The sequence below is a fragment of the Hippocampus zosterae genome, chromosome 18, assembly GCF_025434085.1.
Source record: "Hippocampus zosterae strain Florida chromosome 18, ASM2543408v3, whole genome shotgun sequence".
Taxonomy (NCBI): domain Eukaryota; kingdom Metazoa; phylum Chordata; class Actinopteri; order Syngnathiformes; family Syngnathidae; genus Hippocampus; species Hippocampus zosterae.
In genome coordinates this window covers 4,167,410-4,188,069 of record NC_067468.1, presented here as the reverse complement: position 1 = coordinate 4,188,069, position 20,660 = coordinate 4,167,410, and the positions used below count along the sequence as shown (strand labels likewise).

The window sequence follows — 20,660 nt, the reverse complement described above, 5'->3', positions numbered from 1 at the left end:
CTTCGTTCATGTATTGATCCATGTGTCCACTTATCTTAGCCGCAATGATGCCTGACATGAGCTTCCATGTCGTGGAGAGACAGGTTATTGGCCGATAGTTGGATGGGACTGCACCCTTCGAGGGATCCTTCATGATCAGGATCGTTCGCCCTTCGGTTAGCCATTCTGGGTGAGTCCCATCCCTCAGCAGCTGGTTCATTTGTACTGCTAGGCGCTCATGGAGTGCTGTGAGTTTCTTTAGCCAGTAGGTGTGGACCATGTCCGGGCCTGGTGCTGTCCAGTTCTTCATATCTGAGACTCTTTCCTGTATGTCTGCCACTGTTATGGTAACTGGGTTCTGTTCAGGGAGGTTGCTGTGCTCCTCTCTCAGGGTCACCAGCCATTGTGCACTGCTGTTATGTGCAACCTCCTTCTCCCATATGCCTTTCCAGTACCTTTCAGTTTCCAGTCTTGGTGGGTCAGCTCTGTTGTTAGGACCCTGCCACTGAGCGTACACTTTCGCAGGTTGTGTTGCGAACAGCCTGTTTATTCTTCTGGCCTCATTCTCTTTCGTGTACCGCTTTATGCGACTGGACAAGGCTTGGAGCCTTTGTTTGGCAGTTTCGAGTGCTTCAGGTATGGTCATCTGGATGTACCTCTCGGGTATCGGCCTTTTCATCACACCTCTCTGGGCCTCCGTCAATTGACTCACATCTTTCCGGGCCGCCTTGATCTTAGCCTCCAACCGTCTTTTCCATGGTGGGTAACGTATCTCATGGCTTCCATAGTTGCTCTTATAGCCCAGAGTCTCCAGGATCACTGATGCTGAAGCGTATATCAGCTCATTGGTTTCTGTGATCGTTATGGTAGGGATCGCCCTCAGTGCTGCATTCACACTTTCTATGAGACTTTCAGATGGTACTTCACATAGCCGTTGTAATCGGTTTCTAGGTTGCCCAGCTTTCATTCTCGCCATGATCTTAGCTTTCAGGTCAGTTGCTGCCTCGCTCAGCATTTTATTCATTGGGGCTGGCCACCCAATCTCATCATCTGCATTCATTGGGGCTTGCCTCCCAATCTCTTGTATGACCTTGTATAATATATATATACACACATATATATATATATATATATATATATATATATATATATATATACACACAGTTCACAGTTGTATATATCTGTGTGCTGGACCCTATCCCAGCTGTCTTCGAGTAGTCGGCAGAGCACACCATGAACTGGTTGTCAACCAATCACAGGGCACGCATAGACAAACATTCGCACTTACACTCACAATTTAGTGTGTTGCATTAACCTACCATGCATGTTTTGGGAATGTGGGAGGAAACCGAAGAACATCCAAACTCTACACAGTAAAGGCCGGAGCTGGACTCAAACTCTGCACCTCTGCACTGAACATGACGTGTTAAGCAGTCATCCACCGTGCCACCCTAAGGCAAATTATTTTTCACGGTACTGTTGTACGAGATCACATTATTCCTATACATTTTAACTCATTTGAAAAGGATTGACGCAGCAATATTTTGTGGTGCCTTAGCTGAATGTTTTTTTTTTAATGTTTGATTTATTTTCCTCGCAACACAGCAAAATTAAACAAAAATAAATTGTCTGTTTAAAAAAAATATTGTGGCCTAAATTGTCGATTTCAATCGCCGATTCTGGAACGACTATTTGTCATTTAATCGGTGGGTTGTTGTCTGGGCACTTCCCGTAGTTACCACCAGATGGCACCCAAGTAATGAGCCTCGCGCCATACTTCACACGTTCCACATAATCTTAGATTATGTTTTTGTGTTGCTCCATACCATCGCTATCACTGACCTATTGTATTTATTTTGAGGTTAGCCTCAAATCTGGGAAAGCAGTCGGCCTACTGATCTACTCCATGACGCGAGACACCGCCCGCCCGCCCTACTGCAGTCATGCAGTATGCATCCAGGGAGGAGTTTGAAGCTACCACTACCCTGAGCGGATAGGGAGGGGAAGTTACAAAAAAAGGTCGCTAACTGCCCTTTCTCCCTTGTCCTGTTTCTTGGATTAATTGAAATCACCACAAAATCGCTTCATTGAATTTCCAAGGGGACTGTCGGCGGCACTGTTAACTGCGCGCTCAGGTAGGAATTATGTTTTCAACTTCGAAAAGTTTCCACCGTTTTTGCAAGAAGTCCTTGACGTCACCAGGGACTCGGTGTGGAAACAGAATGAAAAGTTAGTGACGCTGATTTGTTTACGAGTATTATTTGTTGCAGTCAAAAGGTAATCGTACGTATTCGTCCATGTTCAGTTCCCTAAATAGTTTCCACACAACGGTGTGCAGTTCTCCTGGATGGCTAGTGGAGGCTAACTGCGCCTTTCCTCTTCAGACTCGTACCGTACGTAGCAGGACGGTCTGCAGGCTCCACTGTAGATCTCATTCTGACGTGTGCAGCCTTCTATAGAAAAAGCAGAGCGAACTGAAGTTGAGGTTGAGGGGTGACGAGTGTGTGTGTGTGTCCGATTTGTATGGCGTGGAAGCTCACGTTGAAACGTGAACATGTCCATATTTCCACAACGTTTTTTTTTTGCTTGAGATGCTTTGTTGAGGTGGCTGGAGTTCCGCTCTAACGGGAGAGCAAATTATCGAATATTACAGTATTTCATTTTGGTTGAAACAAAGCTGAGCCCCGGGGCGTGTTGTGCTCCAGACAAGACAAAGTTCTAGCCTCCGGGTGTCAATTCTCACACCGCTATGTTGAGAGGGTGTGACAAGTGTGGAGGAATTTGCGTTCATAAATCTACTTTGATAAGTAAACCATTATCATTTGGCTAAAAGGTGGGGTTGTCAAAACACCTGGGAAAGTTGCATAAGCACACTTTGGTTGCCCCTTTGTTGTTTTATTTTCACATAGGCCTGTATGATTATCATAGTTCCACTTATTACAATAACAAATAATCACATCAGCAGAGAGGAAGTTATTTCTCAACAGGAATTTAGGCTGCAGCTCACCCATGTACTATTTTGCTCTGATCTGCTTGCCTACTGCAAGAAACAGATGAACATACAACAATCAACATTCATCCGCTTCATGGGCTGTCAAAGCGAGCAAAAACACAATCTAGTTTTTTTACGTTGTCATCTGAATTAGAATGTGTTAGTTAACCTGACCCCCTGATCCCTCCCAACTTCTCTTCCAAAGACAAAGTAAAACAATTCACTTATTTCATTCGTGACCTAAAATAACTACAGTACATCAATAACATGGTATGTGACGACGAATGTGATGGCTGGTTTTCAGGCTAGTGGATAGAAAGAGAGCGCCTTGGCAAGACTGACTTTGTTTACGTGCCCAAATCAATGGGAAGACTGACATTGTTTCTTTGCTGTACTTCATCCACACTTTTTTTGTGTGGGTCCCGTTTTTATGCAGTAAGTGTAATCCGATCATTGGCCAAACCATATCTGCCTATGTGTGTACTGTGTCTGTGTTAGTTGGCCGATGATGCTCTTTTCAACTGCTCAGGAGTGGAGGTTCAATAAGGTAGAGGGGCTTGTTGCTACTTGCTTCACTCAAGTGTGGAACAAGCAGAGCGGTAAAAGGAATAACTTTACAGCTCTTTACAATTTGTATGTGTGGGTGTGTACTTAAAAAAAACAGCAACTTAGTGTTGCACTTAAAATAGCATGTTGGAGAAAGGAGTGCACTTCTTGTGTCTGGGAAGGGGAAAACAACCATAGATATGAAGAGGTAGAATCAACTTCTTTAGTACTGCATGCTTACGATGATGCTAAGCTAACGTCAATGCTTTCCATATCCTTTGGTGGGACAGTCACCCTGCCAACATGGCCGACAAGACAACTTTTTAACCTGTTTTAGTCTACTGTAAGTCTATCAATGACAAGAAGGCAGCGCAAGCCAGAAACGCATGACCAATCTCTGTCTGCTGAGGGCGGCCCAGCGCCTTTTACTGCCACTGTGGCAAATTGCGGCCAATTCTGGAATTAACAGACTTTGAAAGGTCATTTTTGAATGTGATGGCCACTTTTTTCTGTCTGTTGGTTCTGTGTTTGTTAAATTAAGGTTCAACTGTATTTTCTTCCAACACAAACAGTCAGAACATCCCTTCCACCCATCTTACTCTCTTGGGTTTCAATGCAAATTTTAGTGTCGGTCATCTATCCACTGCAGCATCAGTGTTTACACATACAATAGGATTTAGATTTTCACACGAATAGTCTGGATGAGTTACCTTTCTTACTTTCATATTTTCAGATGGTGTGTACATGCAATTTTGGTTTAAGTCTGTTTTAAGTTCTACCTACATAATCATCTGTACATTGGAGGCCTGCACACCGAACGACACGGCTGAATACAACTACAATGGTACCGTACCTCTACTTATAAACGTGTCTTCATACGAAATTTTCAAGTTACGAAATGCCTCAACAGGAAAATATTGCCTCTTGTTACGAAAGAAATGTCAATACACGAAAGCTAAAAATACAGTATGGGCTGCTAATCGCAGCTCTGAGTTTCCTGAAAGCAACATACTTTGAGCTGCTCTGCTATTGGCTATTACCGATCATCATCCTGGCATCCCATTGGCTAAGAGGGACCTCTACCGAATATGTCTCTGCGTGTAGATAGATAGATGTTTGTCTATGCAGCGTACTCATCATTCACCCATTGGGCCATGAGGTCTTCTGATAGGTTTATGTGAAATGTGAATCACTCAGAAAAAGTGTTCACCAGTTGGACATTTTCGAGGATTGATAAAAGCCAACAATAGCAGACGTTATCGGATCAGTTCTTCACAAAACGCGAGGCAAAATCCACTTCTGAGAGAGAACATGAACTAAAGAGGGCAGAAAACGATGAGGACGGAGTTAAAAGTTAAATGCCCGTTATTCCTATCCTTTACTCTTTTCTTTGTTTTTTACATTATGTACAACTCTCATTAATTGTGCAAGAATCTAATTGTAATATGTATTTGTTACATATTTTCATGCATTTTTATGTTTTAGAAAACATTTATGTCTGAATTGGGGGGCTTGGAACGGTTTAGGGCATTTAAATGGAAAACGCGCCTCTGCTTTCAAAATATTCAAGTTGTGAAATTTCTTCCAGAACCAATACTTTTCATAAGTAGAAGTACCACGACATAATAATACAATCATGACTCCAACATCGCATGATTGTCAAAGATAAAGTGGCCACTGTATCTTTGTTATAATAATGCAAAAAGAGGAAACAGGTGAGAAATAAAGGAGAGAACGGATGCTTGAGAGGCTCTATGCTCGTGCATACTCTATATGCGCTTTGCTAATAGTGACTTTCCATACTTTGCTTTTTAAGCCATAGATAGTTGTGAAATGATATATATGGTAAACTATTAGTATAATATATCCATACCTCAATTTCCTGTACTTCTTATCCTCATTAGGATCGCAGGTGTACTGTATCTGAAAAGACACTTGTTAATGCTAGCTGAAGAGCAGCCTTAAATCCTCCTGTCAGGAGTCAGCAAATTTACCAAACGCCCTCCCATACCAGTAAAAACACTGACAATCTAATGTCGTGTCTGCTGACAACAATGAGATGGTGGTTGATCAATAACCTCTATATTGTAAAAATGAACACTAAGTGGTGCCAAAGCAAATATCCAATTTGCGTTTCTCTCAACCACCAAATATCCAATTTGCGTTTCTCTCAACCACCAGTCTTCATCTCACAGGCACACACACACACACACACACACACACACACACACACGCACACACACACACACACACACTGGCCCTACCCTTTGACTCACTCATCCACATGGCCCTAAAGTACTCCAGCGTGGTGCTGGAATTCTGGCGCACAAATGTCTTTTAACTAGGCCTGTCCTGTGTGTGTGAGTGTGTGTGTGTTGTCCTGTGTGTGTGAGTGTGTGTGTGTTGCTGAAATACGTACACGTCATATAGCGCACAGATGTCAAAGTTACGCCCAGGGGCCAGTTCTGGCCCATCACATCATTTTATGTGGCCCACGAATGCAAATTAAGCATGTCAACTTCCATGATACTTGCCAAAGTCTGAACCAAAATTTCAAATTGTCATAATCCATAATAACAGTTTTGAAAAAGCCATTATTCTTGACTTCTGATATCAAAATTACAGTGAAACTCCTCTAGAACAAAACCTACGTGGGTGAGAATACCCCATAATGTGAAAAAATCTTCATGCATTAACACCATTCCCATTCTACTGCACCCCATAAGACGAAAACACCCTGTTGCGTTATACAAAATCATTTTCTCTGCTCCAGCCTCGCGAAGACATTCACTGCAACAAAGTCTGATCCAACAGCGACCTCTACTACTTCTTTCGGAAACGGCAGCAGCAACCACCACACTGGTTTACATAGTGAACGATGTTTATTTCGGTCACAGCTGCGAGTTTCCTGAAAGCAACATACTCATAGCTGCTCTGCCATTGGCTTACCGAGCATCATCCTCGCCTCCTATTGGCCAAGAGGTACCTCACTGTCTGTGTGTAGATACTGAAGCCAGATCTTTAGAAGATCTAGAAGAGTGAAATGCATCCAATTAGCTGCTCAGAGTAAATTGCTTATGGCTCAACGGATATTCAAATAAACGAATGTTTCCTCGTATTACATGTAAAGCATTTTCCTCAAAGATGCATTACTTGTTATCATGCTAAAAACCTTACGCTAACTGGAGTGCTAATTATTTCGTCGTAGAGGAGTTTCACTGTATTCATCAATTTGTTGTTCGCTGTGTATGTAATATGTAGACGTGATTAAACATTTTTATAGTTTAACAAAATTCACAGTCATAACGGCCCTCTAAGGGAAACCGTAATTGCTACACAGCCCGCGACAAAGATGAGTTTGACACCCCTGATATTGTGGATTAAAAGAGTAAAGTTTACTAAAAGTATACAATAATATTAGAGGTATGAATTCTGAATTTGATGCTTGATTTGGTACCACCGAGTACACCATACACTTAAACTCAGCAGTGAATGCTCAAGAGCGTAATTATATCATTCAGTAGCTGCCATTTCAACAAACCAGAAAGGCTTGAAAGGACTTGAAGATTTACTGCCTTTACTTCTCGAAATGTGACACAGATTATTGTAGATGTTCGATACCAATTTTTTTTTTCAGACTGATACCAGTTTGAGTAATTAGGTCTTCAGTCGTACCAAGCACCAAGACCACTGTTACATTTGCTATAAACATTTTCCTCCCAAAAACAAAGAAAGACCCAAACATGTTACTGATATATTTTTTCCTTAAAATTGCATGAAATTATTGGGGTGTTATTCATTTCTTCATAAAATACATATTTTGTATAGAAAATGAATTCAAGTCTGTCACTGGATTATTTGTTACATTTTACTGATTAATTTACTGACTGGAAAAGTCCCATTCATTTTTTTTTGTAGTGCAACTTCTTTTCAAGGAATACAGTGAAGTGAAAAGAAGTGAGTTGATTACAACAGTGCTACAAGTAATACAACAGTGCTACAAGTAATATTTGACATATCGTATATTTGACAATAAAGTTTACCCACTTCAAAATCCAATCCAATCCAATATCGACCATTAAACAAGACATTTGGCAGCACAGGTTTGTCACCGTTTCAATCAATTGTGGCGTCTGTCTGAACACTAGGTGGCATCTGATAACGATGTACATAAATTAAGAAGAAATCTGACATAATGTCACAGCGCTCTGCTGAGCTGAAAATAATGTGAATTAAAAACATATTTATATATACAGTACCAGACTATCATTGAGATTTACATGGACAAAACGCGAATGTCTGACATCAACCCAGACGAGTCCTGACCAATTTAAAATTATTTGTGGCAATCAAAGGCTTGTAACCTGCGGTTATCGCAAGCTAGATGCTAACAATAATGTGAGCCACTGTCACGCCTATGACCGCCGACCTTTTCACTGCCGTCATTTGACATGTAGTAATTTTCTCTACACTATAGCCACACGCTGGCTATATGACATTTCATATGACACTTCATATAGCCAGCATAGAAAGGAAAAAAGGGAAAGAAATTGTGAAATATACAATCAACATTTACTTTCACTTACATCAATTTCTTGCATAATGTCTTTTATTTTGCTTCCTCCATCTTTCATTTGTATTACCTTTATCTTGTGTTCAAGCGTTAAAGCTTTGCTTTTCTTAACTCCTTGGTATGCAAAGGTCCGTTTTGTCGCGTTTTTAGCAATGTAACGTTCGGGCTGTATCTGAAACTAACAATAACAATTACCGTATTTTCACGACTATAAGGCGCCATTAAAAGTCTTAAATTTTCTCCAAAATGGACAGGACGCCTTATGGTGCGGAGCGTCCTTTATATGCGCTGAGTTCCAAAATCTGACTGACAGCCGACACGCTGTTTATACAGAGAAAAGGCGGAAGTGACTGTGAAAGAAGTCGGCCAATCAGGGAAGGGTGGGCGTGTATATATACATATATGGAGAGGGAGAGAGAGAGAGAGAGGGAGAGAGAGGACAGACAAACTAGTCCGCCAATGGTGAAGGGTGGGCGTGTAAGTGGACGCCTCAAGCCAGTACCAACACTTGTATAGCGTGTGGCAATGTGCATTGTTGCAAAACAACTCCGGTTTTGGTTTCTAAGAACCCCTGAAAATAAATTCGACAATGAGACATGCCTACGAAGCTCAGTTAAAACTTAAAGCCACCGGTTATGCTTTTGGCAAGCGTGACCATCTCACAGCAGCGGTGAAAAATCAAGTCAAGCAAATGAACTCTGAGCTTGCCGTTATTCCCGGAGGCTTGACTAAAGAACTCCAACCGCTGGACATTGGCATCAACCGGGCGTTCAAAGTAAAGTTGCGAACAGCATGGGAACAATGATCGATGGCAAACACAACTTTACAAAGAGTGAGAGGCAGCGCTTGGCGAGTTACGCCACAATACGCAACAACGAGAGGGAACGCGGCGTTTTTGATGGATTACGGTACTTGCACAATTGTTCAATTCTTTCTACACACACACGCCCTGCCACCATGTTTCGCTCTGTTCTTTACTTTCAAATGTGGGAAAGCTTCACACGAGAGAAATGTTGACTTTGCTGTTGCTACTCCTTCTTTCCGCTCGGCAATGCGTAGCAACTCACACTAGCATGTGATGCATTCAATGACAACTGAGATGTGCAGTCCTCTGCTTCTGATACAGAGGATGAGGACTTTGATGGATTTCTGGGTGATGATTGATCGAAAACGTGAGAACATTGTACGATGGCTAAATAAAATACACCCGAACTCAGTTCTGCTTTCGTTGCCTTTTTAAAAACGTGTTTTTATCTTATCTGTATGTCTTGGCATGCTACCGTATGCTTCAAGCTAACGTGTTAGAGTGCGCGCATGCATGCCGTATGTTTAAGCTGGCGTATGTTTTACCACTGTAAAACTGCGGCTATTCGTACGATGCGTCCAGTGTACGTGTAAAATACAGAAATGTCACGCATTTATGAGACTGCGGCCATTAGTACGATGCGTCGAATAGTCGTGAAAATACGGTACTTCCTGGACGATTGCGCATGTGTAAACCAGTGAAGTGGTTTGCTGTTGCCGTTTCCGAACGAAGCAGCAGAGGTTGCTGTGGCATGCTAAGGTTGGATTAGACTTTTGCGGAAGGCTTGTTTTGGTTGTAGTGAATCTCATTGCGAGGCAAGAGCAGAGAAAAAGATTTCGTATAACGGAACAAGGGGACTTTTAGTCGTAGGGGGAGCAGAAAAGTGGGAATGGCTTTCATGCATGAACATTTTTTTCACACTCGGGGTTATTTTCGCCCATGTGGGTTTCGTTGTAGAGGAGTTAAACTGTAGCAGCTTAGCTCAGCAAGACTGGTGGCAGGAAAGGTTTGGCCCTAAAAGGCAATGTACATGCGTTGAAATTAAATCATAACTTCTATTTTTTTTTTTTTGTGACGTCCTTGAACATGGAACGAGGTAACACTTTGTCACTTCGAGCTTGAACGTTGCTGGAGGCACAGGGAAATGTCAATTTATTGTTCATAACTATGGTGATGGCAAAGCCACTCTGCTCCCAGAATGCATTGCGTAGCGCAATACCTTTTAGTGAAGAAGTTCTCAGGACCTTCATCCTTGTCACAGATGTGTTTGTGTTACTAGTAGTTGAATGTGTGTCATTAAGTGTTAAGTGTTTGCTGGAGTGTATATGGAGCACTGTATTTATATATTTTTAGATAAATCATGACATTAGGTTGAGTGTAAAATGGTGACAGCCAAGTCAATTTCTACAAAGCATTATTATAAATAGTAGAAATGTAGATACAGACAGAAATGGCATCTTAATGGGCAGCTGTCAGTCATGCATGCCTTTAGTTGCTGAAAAGTAACACGGCCACCAGAGGGAGCAACATCTTTGACGATCGACAATCTAAGGTAGCACTGAATTCATTAAACATAAAATTATGCTCAAGGATGAAGAGTGCACCACATTCAACACCCTCTGACGTCTGGATAGGTCTACAACTCCTGGATTTCTCATAGGTAGAAGTGGCACGCTTGCTGCGATTTGTGATTCGTCGTCTGCAGCCAACGACAAAGTGGCCTTAAAATTTAGTGGCAGGAACGTCAACAACAACAGACTGACTGGTAAACAAGCCGAGTGTTTAAACGTGTACAGAGTAGTCATTGTTTGATTGATTCAGTTGAGTTTAGCTGAGGTTGAAGACTGTTGTATGTATGTATGTATGTATGTATGTACTGTATGTATGTATTTATTTGTGTAATTAATTAATTAATCAATTAATTAATTAAAAATACAATACAATACATGCTGATTTATATAGCGCTTTCACAACAGCGGCTTTCACATTTGATGCTTTTGTTTATCTGCTCCCGAGCTCCTCCTACGCCTGTAAAGCTCACCTTCTCGAGCTCGTCCCAAATGAAGGACAAAACCTGTCTATTGAAGCATGGGCGCTTGATACAAAAACAACAAGACTATTATGATGTGGTGAGATGATTTTCAACATTGTGTTGGCGAATTTTCAGATGAAGAAGCAAAGTGAGCTGCATAAGGCTTGCCTTTTCTGTCCTGTCTACACACTTTTCTGCTTAACTATGAAACACAAAACAACTCTCATGTTGTTGTGACTTTTGGCTTGTCCCATTAGACTTTACTTCTTCGATGTACTCGAGGTCTCGATTTGGGTGTGAATCGCACTTGTGTTCCTTTTAAATGCCAGAAAAGTGCTTCACCTTTGACCATAGAGTTGTATAACCGTTAGACAAGGAATATGTATGCCCTAAGTAGAAATCACCAGCTCGAAAAGCACTTCTTCCTCGAACAATGCGATCACTGCGGTCCGGGTGATAATCACCTCTTTGAGTGTACAGCATATGTTTAAAGTTTAAAGAAAGAGAGTTGATCCCTTTTAATAGTGTCGTTTAGTTTTAAGGTCAAATATTTTATTAGAAATTAGCTTAATAGTCCCGTAGGCAATTTTGAAGGTTGCTCTTTAAAATTAGGTCAAGTTACCAGAGTCCCGAGTCACCAGATAAACAAATCCAGCCTGGAGAGAGTTAAAGTGACTTTAGGCTGCTGTCGATGTGTAGTGTCAGGGTCCGCATTCACGCCAGTTAAGGAGACTCGCTTTTCATTCTGGCGTGCTGCACAGATTGGCTCGTCGTGTTTTCACTCACTCGGCCATATTTGGGCAAGACGTGCTACCACTCCTTTAAGCACAAGAAATAATTTGTTGTCGACCTCAGCCAATTCCTCAGCCTGCGTTAGACGCATAAGGGATTCAGAAAAATAACTTTGGTTAATTCGTATCAAAGAAGAGTATTGGAAAAATGTTTTGTTTGTTTTATTTGTGCTCCGTTTGGTCTACCCATCAGTGTTTTTTTTCTAAAGGAACATTTGAGATGGAGCATTTTGAAGTAGTGGTGGAGCCACCATGAGGAATACTAAATTGATATTTGATTTTTTTGTGTGTGTTTTTTAACAAGGGGATGTCATAGACTACCGGATATAGCAACTATAGATTATTAAAATTTCTGATTTGACCTTGTTGGAATGGTTATTTAGAATAGTTCGATTTTGCGATAAATTACAGACATACGGTGTACAAACCAGCTCAAACCACCTCTGATATTTTGTTTTGAATTCTCTTTTATCTTCTGTGAGACAAGCCCTGGCATTTGACATTTCTTGGATTGAATAAGGGGAAAATTAACAATCAATGAATTGACCAAGTGTTTTAATTTTATTTTATTGGGGATGGTGATAAACTGAATGTTCTGAACTGTGGTATTGTGGTCTCGAGCAGATTAATGCTGGCAGGAATAATTGTGCCATAGTGGAGTTCTTTGTGGATGTTGCTCAACTTTCCGTTGCTGACATCATAATATTCTTCAGACCACAAAGTCGTTGAGACTGTATCAACAGCACCTCTGCTGGTTGCCATCATGCACTCCATTTTGTGTCACTTTCTTCCGGATATGAGCTTAACCATCGCTGAATATTTTCAATCAGGTTTTCTTTAGGTCTGCTCTATGTTTGATTGGTGACTAGTCCGGGGTTTGCCCTCCCCCTTGCGTAAAGTCAGCTAGCATATAGGCTCTCACTCAGCTCGATGTATGTTTTTTTTGTTGAAGCACTTTAAACCCAAGATCATTCAGTGGACTTCTAGCAGCATGAACAACAAATTGAGTTTGCCCAATCATGTGATCAAAATGCATGATGCATCATGTTATGGGTCTTGTCAAGCTCACCCAAATAACAGAAGTTATTTCAAAGTCAAAATCCTTACACTATTAAAGAATGCTAACTGCAGCAAGGCAACAAAAACGACATTTAGTCTTGATTAACTCGAACAGCTTCTGTGGATTTGGGGCAGCTGATACCGTACCTAAAATTATAGGAGTGTGCAGAATACACTGGGTAAGAGAGAGCTGAGTGAGACAATATCCTGGTCGGGCGAAGATCTTTTGGAGAATATTGAAGATGTGAAAGGACTCAACCGAGAACAACATTGACTACGTTGCTCCAAATGAATTTGCCGTTAGTTCCCGTTTTGGTGTTTCTCTTTATTCATTTAATCATCATGAACTGCACCCTTGTTGAAAAACTTTTCCGCTCCTCTTGAGCGTCCGAATGATTCTGAATTGAACAATATTTGTATTTTTAATCGCCAATTGAAACTTGGTCGTTTCAGCGTGCCACCCTATTGAATCGTTGCTCAAGCATGATGTCACTTGAACAGGAAATTGAAATCGCTTTTCTATCAAACGGTGGAGTTGGCTCTGTGAATGGAGTTGCTCAGTGCGGCAACACATTTCGTGTTGTTTAGTGTAACTTAAATCATGTTTATATTTGTTAGGTTTGTATTTCAAGAATGAAAATAAAAATATAACAGTCCCATTCCAATTTTCTTGTTTGTAGTGTGTACCATTCAGTGACAATAAAAGCTTTCTATTCTAGTCTATTGTCTTTAGTGATACAACGTTTTAGTCCAAACCTATGCATTTGCAGAGAGATGATACATTTTTAATTGCCGAATAATTCAGGAGCAACTAATGAATTAAAGATGATGAATCAATACACGATGATGCGCAATGCGCATTAAAACAATTGCACAGTGGGAGAGGCTTTTGTAATTGTAACTTTTGATGCACTTGCCTGAACATCTTTATCCTTACGCAAGTGTCATCCATTATAGTTCATCTTTGTAAGGCATGACCAGTTGTACATTCCAAATCCATCTTTAATTCATAACCGGATCAGCTTTGTTGAGTAATGTCTAACTTTAGTAGTTAGAAGTGTTGTTGTTGTTCAAGGTGATATCATAGCTACAGTACAGACTGACGAATGTCATTGTTAACAAAAAAAGACGAGAGACATGTTACCACAAGATTGTAATTTTGAGTGAGTTGAGCTGTCACTCTCATGAACCCTTTCATGCACAAATAATGATAGCCTGTAACCTGATATCCTGATAAGCTGTCCACTGTAATAACCGCTGTCCCTGAAAGGTTTCAAGACATGAGAGGGTCACTTGATGGTATGAATACAAGTGAACTCTGTACAACGTCCCCTGAACTGTTCAATTGTATTACGAATGCGTGTATTCTTATTTAAGTCGCAACATCACAAATGGCGGCCATCTTTTTGGAATTAAAAAAAAATGGAATGATGATTTGTCTTTTTTCTTTACTTCAATGCTTTGCTCCTATTTTTTTTTTTGAGTGAACGAAGAACAGTATCTATATAGCTGTATAGCTTGCTGTCTAATGAGCATTTCAAAGGGCTGCAGAATTTTCCATCGCAAATACATTTAGGAAAATAAACAATAAAGTACATGACTAATTCTACTGCCTACAGGGCTACTCTCACTAATATTCCATCCATCCATTTGCTCAACCAATAATGATAGCCTGTAACCTGATATCCTGATAAGCTGTCCACTGTAATAACCGTTGTCCCTGAAAGGTTTCAAGACATGAGAGGGTCACTTGATGGTATGAATACAAGTGAACTCTGTACAACGTCCCCTGAACTGTTCAATTGTATTACGAATGCGTGTATTCTTATTTAAGTCGCAACATCACAAATGGCGGCCATCTTTTTGGAATTAAAAAAAAATGGAATGATGATTTGTCTTTTTTCTTTACTTCAATGCTTTGCTCCTATTTTTTTTTTGAGTGAAGGAAGAACAGTATCTATATAGCTGTATAGCTTGCTGTCTAATGAGCATTTCAAAGGGCTGCAGAATTTTCCATCGCAAATACATTTAGGAAAATAAACAATAAAGTACATGACTAATTCTACTGCCTACAGGGCTACTCTCACTAATATTCCATCCATCCATTTTCAAATTTGAGTGAACGAAGAACAGTATCTATATAGCTGTATAGCTTGCTGTCTAATGAGCATTTCAAAGGGCTGCAGAATTTTCCATCGCAAATACATTTAGGAAAATAAACAATAAAGTACATGACTAATGTAAAGTGACGCTTCCTTGGGTACACAAGGAAGTGACGCTTCCTCGTGTAGGGTTCCATTGTGAGCAGATGTGTTCAATAAAGATTTTTTTTTTAAAAGAGCGTGGTTTCGGTTTTCTAACAAATCGGTTTTCAAACAAATCGGTTTTCAAACAGCCTTCTGGAACGGATTATGGTCAAAAACCGTGGTATGACTGTACTATAATTTGGTGGATATTTCATTTTATTTATTTTTTTTCCTTATCACACAAAACGTTCCCCAAAAAGGCCTTTTTTTGGCACAAGAAATTCAAGTTCCCTGGAACCAAGATTAAATTTTCTTAGTACAAGTGAGGTTGAACTGACTATTTCAAGAAGGCTCAGCGTTTTTTTTACAGACTCATTTGTGAGAGAGTAAATACCGCAGTAGAACAGTAGTGCTCCATATCGTGCACTTCGTTTCTGAAACCATTGAAAGCTTGATGACATAAAAGGAAAATGACAGTTGCGGCCAAAAATCTCAGCTCTTGAGAAACTCGTTTGGGTTGTCTTTTATTATCTATGCACTGCTCCTAAACATAGTCCATTTGGCTTACTTACCTACTTCCACAGTAGGCATATCTGGCATGCATGTGTACGCTATGATGTATTCTATTTTCTCTTAGTTGTGGATTATATCCTGTGAGTTGAAAAATCTCAATCATACAACGTTATCTCTCGCTAAACATTCATGTATTCCGTGGGGAGTTTTTGAATGTCGTCAGCAACATAAGGCTTCGTAAAGCATGTCGCTATCTGCTCTAACTTCAGTCTGTTAGGATGCTGGTGTTCAGGGGAATGCAAAGTTGAATTCCTCTGGAGGTCTGGAGGCAGCAGAGCCACCAATGTGCATTAAGGAATGTGCAAAGTTTTGCTCAACAATGTCTACTTATTTTGGAAAAGATGACACGAAATTACAGACTCTGGATTCATCAAATATAATAACGGGAAGGCAGTTACAGTAAAACGCGTTAATGAAATTGGTTAGGGAAAACATGAACACACAAGCTATTTTCAATGGCCTTTTTATAAACTACCTAGGCTGTCACATTTTTTCATGGGGTGATCAAGTGCAGTTGACCCTAACCTTTTTTTGTGTCATGGACCCGTTGAGACAAGTCCATGCTGTTTGCGGACCGGCAACCTGCACTGGTAAAGTTAACCAAGATAATTATAGAGTACTTAAACATTTGATCAGAATTCTTTTTCATTCGTTTCAAACAGTTTTATTTAATAGTACAACAAATGTAGAATAATATAAAATTACACAGTAAACTACTAAGAAAGTGAACAATCAGGAATAATAAATACACCTCATAATGTAAACAGAATAATGTTTAGGTTCGGATCCCACATACGGCGTTTGCTACTTTCAAACGATGACACAATTGATTGCTGGTTCCATCCAGTGGCTATTTGTGAGTTATAAGCGACTAGACTGCTAATATTTATGTGGGCAGGCTGTTCAAACTCCGCCTGCATTTTTGCTTCTTGTTCAAATAATTCAACAGTTTTCTTGTATTGCCTTGTTTTTGACGACATAGCATGAACAACAGCTACCTCCTCAACGTCGCTCTAGCGATACCGGCACGGGATGAACTTCTTTTGTCAAAATAGCTTCATCTTCGCAAGTCATGGCTGACCATCGCTATATAAATCAGCATGTATTGTATTGTATTGTATTGTATTGTATCAGCTGCGCCTTGAGCTGTACGTTTGTTCAATTTGAAATTATTACTTCTTGTTTCCTGCTTCTTCTTTCATTCATTAGCAAATTTCTGTTTCTTTCAACTTACAAGGCAGTCCGATTGGTGAGACTCGCGCACATTTCCACCACGTCTGATGGAGGAAACTCACAGCTAGCAGGTCTGTTTCTGTGCGGCCCGGTCCCAAATGACCCGAGGCCCGGTACCAGTCCGCAGACCTGTGATTGGGGACCTCTGATCTAGTGTCCACACTGTTGATGTCTGACCACTCATTGTATTAACTGTCTCTTAAAAAAATGATGTGAAGTGGAACGTTTTCTTTTAGCAGTTAGCAACCCTTTAACAGATAAAGCATTATTGAGTGACAACAATTTCATTGTCAAATTCAATTAATATTTCTTCAGAAAAGGAAGTCTTTTGAACCTAGAAATAGCACATCTTGTTTCAACGTATTCTATTTGAATGAAGTTGGCGATGAGCAATACCTTTTGGTATGATATTCAAACGGTTCTGTTAAACATTGAGCAGTAGCTGCTGTTTTTTTTTTTTTACTCGGCATGAACATTGTTATCATGTTTGACTGGCCGGCTGCCATCTTAGGTTTATTGTATGAAGCCAATTTAAATCTCACCCCACTGGTAAGAGTAAATTTTGAGCCAATAACATCTGTATGTGTGAGTGAAGCATGTTTGTGACCAATGTTCCCTCTCAACTGCGCGCATGCGCACTTCTCTCACCCTCTCAGCGCACACGGTGACTGCTGGCGCGGACCACGCCACGCCCACACACTACATTACGACACTCATACCTTCATTTCCACCCCACTTTAATCGACAAACAGGACACCAGACTATCCCCATAGTTTCAGTTGTGTAATGACTGTGCGCACTCAGTTGTTCTATGATAGTTTAATGCATACATTGACACACATTCACTCTCACTCACAGACGAGAGGCAGCAGGCGACGCGCGGACCGCGGAAGTCCAAATATGAACATAGTTTAGAGTTCCTCGAGTGAGGCTCTTTGGCGCGTTTCAAAGGTCAGGTCACTAGGGAATTTTTGTGTTTTATTAAATGGCATTATTATTATTATATAATTTTTCATACGTTCTTATTATTTTCCATTATTTATGAGTGCACAACGGGTGACCATAGTTATACAGCAAAAATTTAAACAAAATAACCATAAAACATAAAACAAGAAGACATTGAACCCGCCACTCCGCGGCCGGCGCCGCCGCCATCTATTTACCGGTAGTTTCTCCCCGCTCCGGACTCGGGAGGCCGGGGCGCGTCTCCGCCGACGTCCTCCGCCCTCGGTGTTTACTCGGCCCGTGGTGTTCATCAAATAGTTAGCTGATTTTTTTCGATACATCAATGGATGCTATTTTCTTAACATTACGGTGTGAGCATGCAACTGTAACACAGAAAACGCGGTTTAAACTGTCGTTGCAGATCGCGGCCGCCGCCATGTTTCAATGTTGTTGACAGACGACAGGGCAAGCGACGCACGCGCTCAACTTGAATATCGCGAGAGTTTGCACCGATGTAAACCCTCTACACAAAAATGTAGAGGGTTGTGTGAAAAAAATGCAAACCGTAAAGTTTTTTTTCAACGTAGAAATTCTCGGTCGGTCGGGTTACCGGAAACACACTCCTTTTTTTTCTACGCCTAAGGCTGGTAAAGTGGATATCATCAATAATTACAGGCCAATAGGGTTCGCCAGCATATTGCTGAAAGGCTTCCAGGGAAATCAGTTGAACAACGTAAGACTTTATGAAGTCCGGGGAACAAGTTAGTTTTTAATCTAAACAGTACTGACTACTTGTAGGGTCACTCCCTTTTAGTGTGTAGTAGGTAAAATGCCGAACATAGTTCAAGTCTGGAGATCAATTTGGCCCATCGAAAACGTTCCTTTTCTTGCCCTGATAAAAGCCGGAGTTGTTTATCAGTATTTCTTAGGGCGTTATCTTGTTTCTCCTAATCAGTTTGGTTGCATCTTTCTTGGCATGCCAAGTATTTGTGGAGAACTCTGAGTTAATTTAGCTGCCACCCTCAATAGAGAGAGAACAAAATGGTGTTTTCCGAGCCAATACCGATTACTCGTCAAGGAGGCCGATAACCGATCGTTTCAGTTGTTCCCAGATTTTGGCTCTTATGCAGTAAATAACACTGTTTTAAATCAATCGTCTGTCAGATTTTTGGAAACGGCAGATCCCCGTCAAATATCGGCAATGATAATCAGTCTGTCCCCAGTCCTCAATGACGATTATTGAGCCCATCTCAGAGAAACCTTTTTGGGCAGGGTATCGATTCAGATTTCCAAAGTCAATTTGATTCGACTCACCCGGGCCTGATCGGATTTACGGTTAACGATTCAGTTTGATTGATTTTCGATTCAGTTCAGGAATTCCCGCAGTACCAATTTGACTTTCATGGAAAAAACACACTTTAACTCATGACATTCACATTCCTGTGACTGTCTAGCAACATTTCAATTCATTGTCATTGTCTTTATGTTTATTAAAACCGCAAATTTCCAGACAATTGCCTTTAAGCTTGTTGGTGCTGATTTCAGTGCTTCCGCCATGTTGTTTTGATAAGCTTCTCTCGCGTTATGATGAGATGTCAAGTGATGTGACAAGTTACATGAATGTATGGGAAAATTATGTTATAAAATAATTCATTTATGAATTGATACAGGGATATAAAAAGGTAAATCGATTAGATTCAATTCATATGTATTTATATGCCGTGTTGCCCCCCTAATTGCTTGGAATAGAGCCTTAGCCATGCCGCAAATAGCGGAAATTCGCGATTAATGCTGATGCCACAGCTCAAAAGGTTTATAATTGCTTGTAGATGGCACTATATGCCCGCAACGCAACTTTTTTCAATGAGACATGGCTGTGGCGTGACTGAATGAAACTCCTACCCCGGAATCGAGAAGGTAGCTCAAAATAGTTCCTTGGCACTGCAATGCAACAAGTTGGCACCAAAGCAATGTATATATATATATATTTTTTTCTTAGACATGGCTTGGGCCTGAGCACACAACAGTGAACAGGGAGATTTTTCATTGAGTACTGGAGGATAGTCCCCCCCCCCCCAAAAAAAAAACTATGATTCCATAACAAAATGGAGAGCATGGCTTTCTGGTGTGGGAAAAGAGAACCAGAGACACCGACTGTGTACATGCTGTCAATCAAAAAAAATGAGGGATCAGCGTTTCTTTCTTCCTTTTGATCTTCAGCTGAGGCTCACCGAGTTTTCCATGTGCCTTTTTTTTTTGACAGATGAAGTTCAAAGTTCACTCCACCAGAAGATATTCCTGCATTTCTTTCTTTTTATAGATTCAGTCTGGCCTTTTCTTTCCTCAGTGGTCGCAAACGGTCATTATATCCCAGCGCACTGCATATTCAGCTTCATCAGCATTGACCAAAATAAAAGAAAAACAAAATTCCCCGTGTGTGAATTCACCTCACCTCTTATTTGATTTTACACTTCACGGTGTCAAAATGTGTAAGAAACTGCAAGAGAAAATCTATTATATGTGCGACAAACACGGCTCCTGTGAAAAGATCAGCATCTCGGCAGGGTAAACACAGCTGCATCAAATACTGTACAAGCGACAAAGAGAGCAGTTTGGTTTAGGTGGCTTCACTGGTAACACCATAATAAGTACACTGACAGTTTGTACCACTTTAATGTTGACAGCTGGTTTATTGTTTCCATCTATCCATCCATTTTCTAATCCGCTTAACCTCACAAGGGTAGTGAGCCACGCTGGAGCCTATCGCAGCTGTCTTCAGGCAGGAGGGGGAGTACATCCTGAACTGGTTGGCAGCCAATCGCAGGGCAAACATAGACAATCAATCATTCGTGCTCACACTCACACCGAGGGACAATTTAGAGTGTT

General features: G+C 40.8%; 1 protein-coding gene across 3 annotated transcripts in view; it reads left to right on the top strand.

The window, feature by feature from the left end:
• Positions 1 to 1,930: 1,930 nt before the first annotated feature.
• tln1 (talin 1) overlaps positions 1,931 to 20,660 on the top strand; it is a 96,714-nt gene continuing 77,984 nt past the window's right edge. For all 3 annotated transcript variants that reach the window (XM_052050051.1, XM_052050052.1, XM_052050050.1), the window contains exon 1: positions 1,931 to 2,114. The gene's annotated coding sequence lies outside the window, so the exon portion shown is untranslated. The remainder of the gene's footprint in view (positions 2,115 to 20,660) is intronic.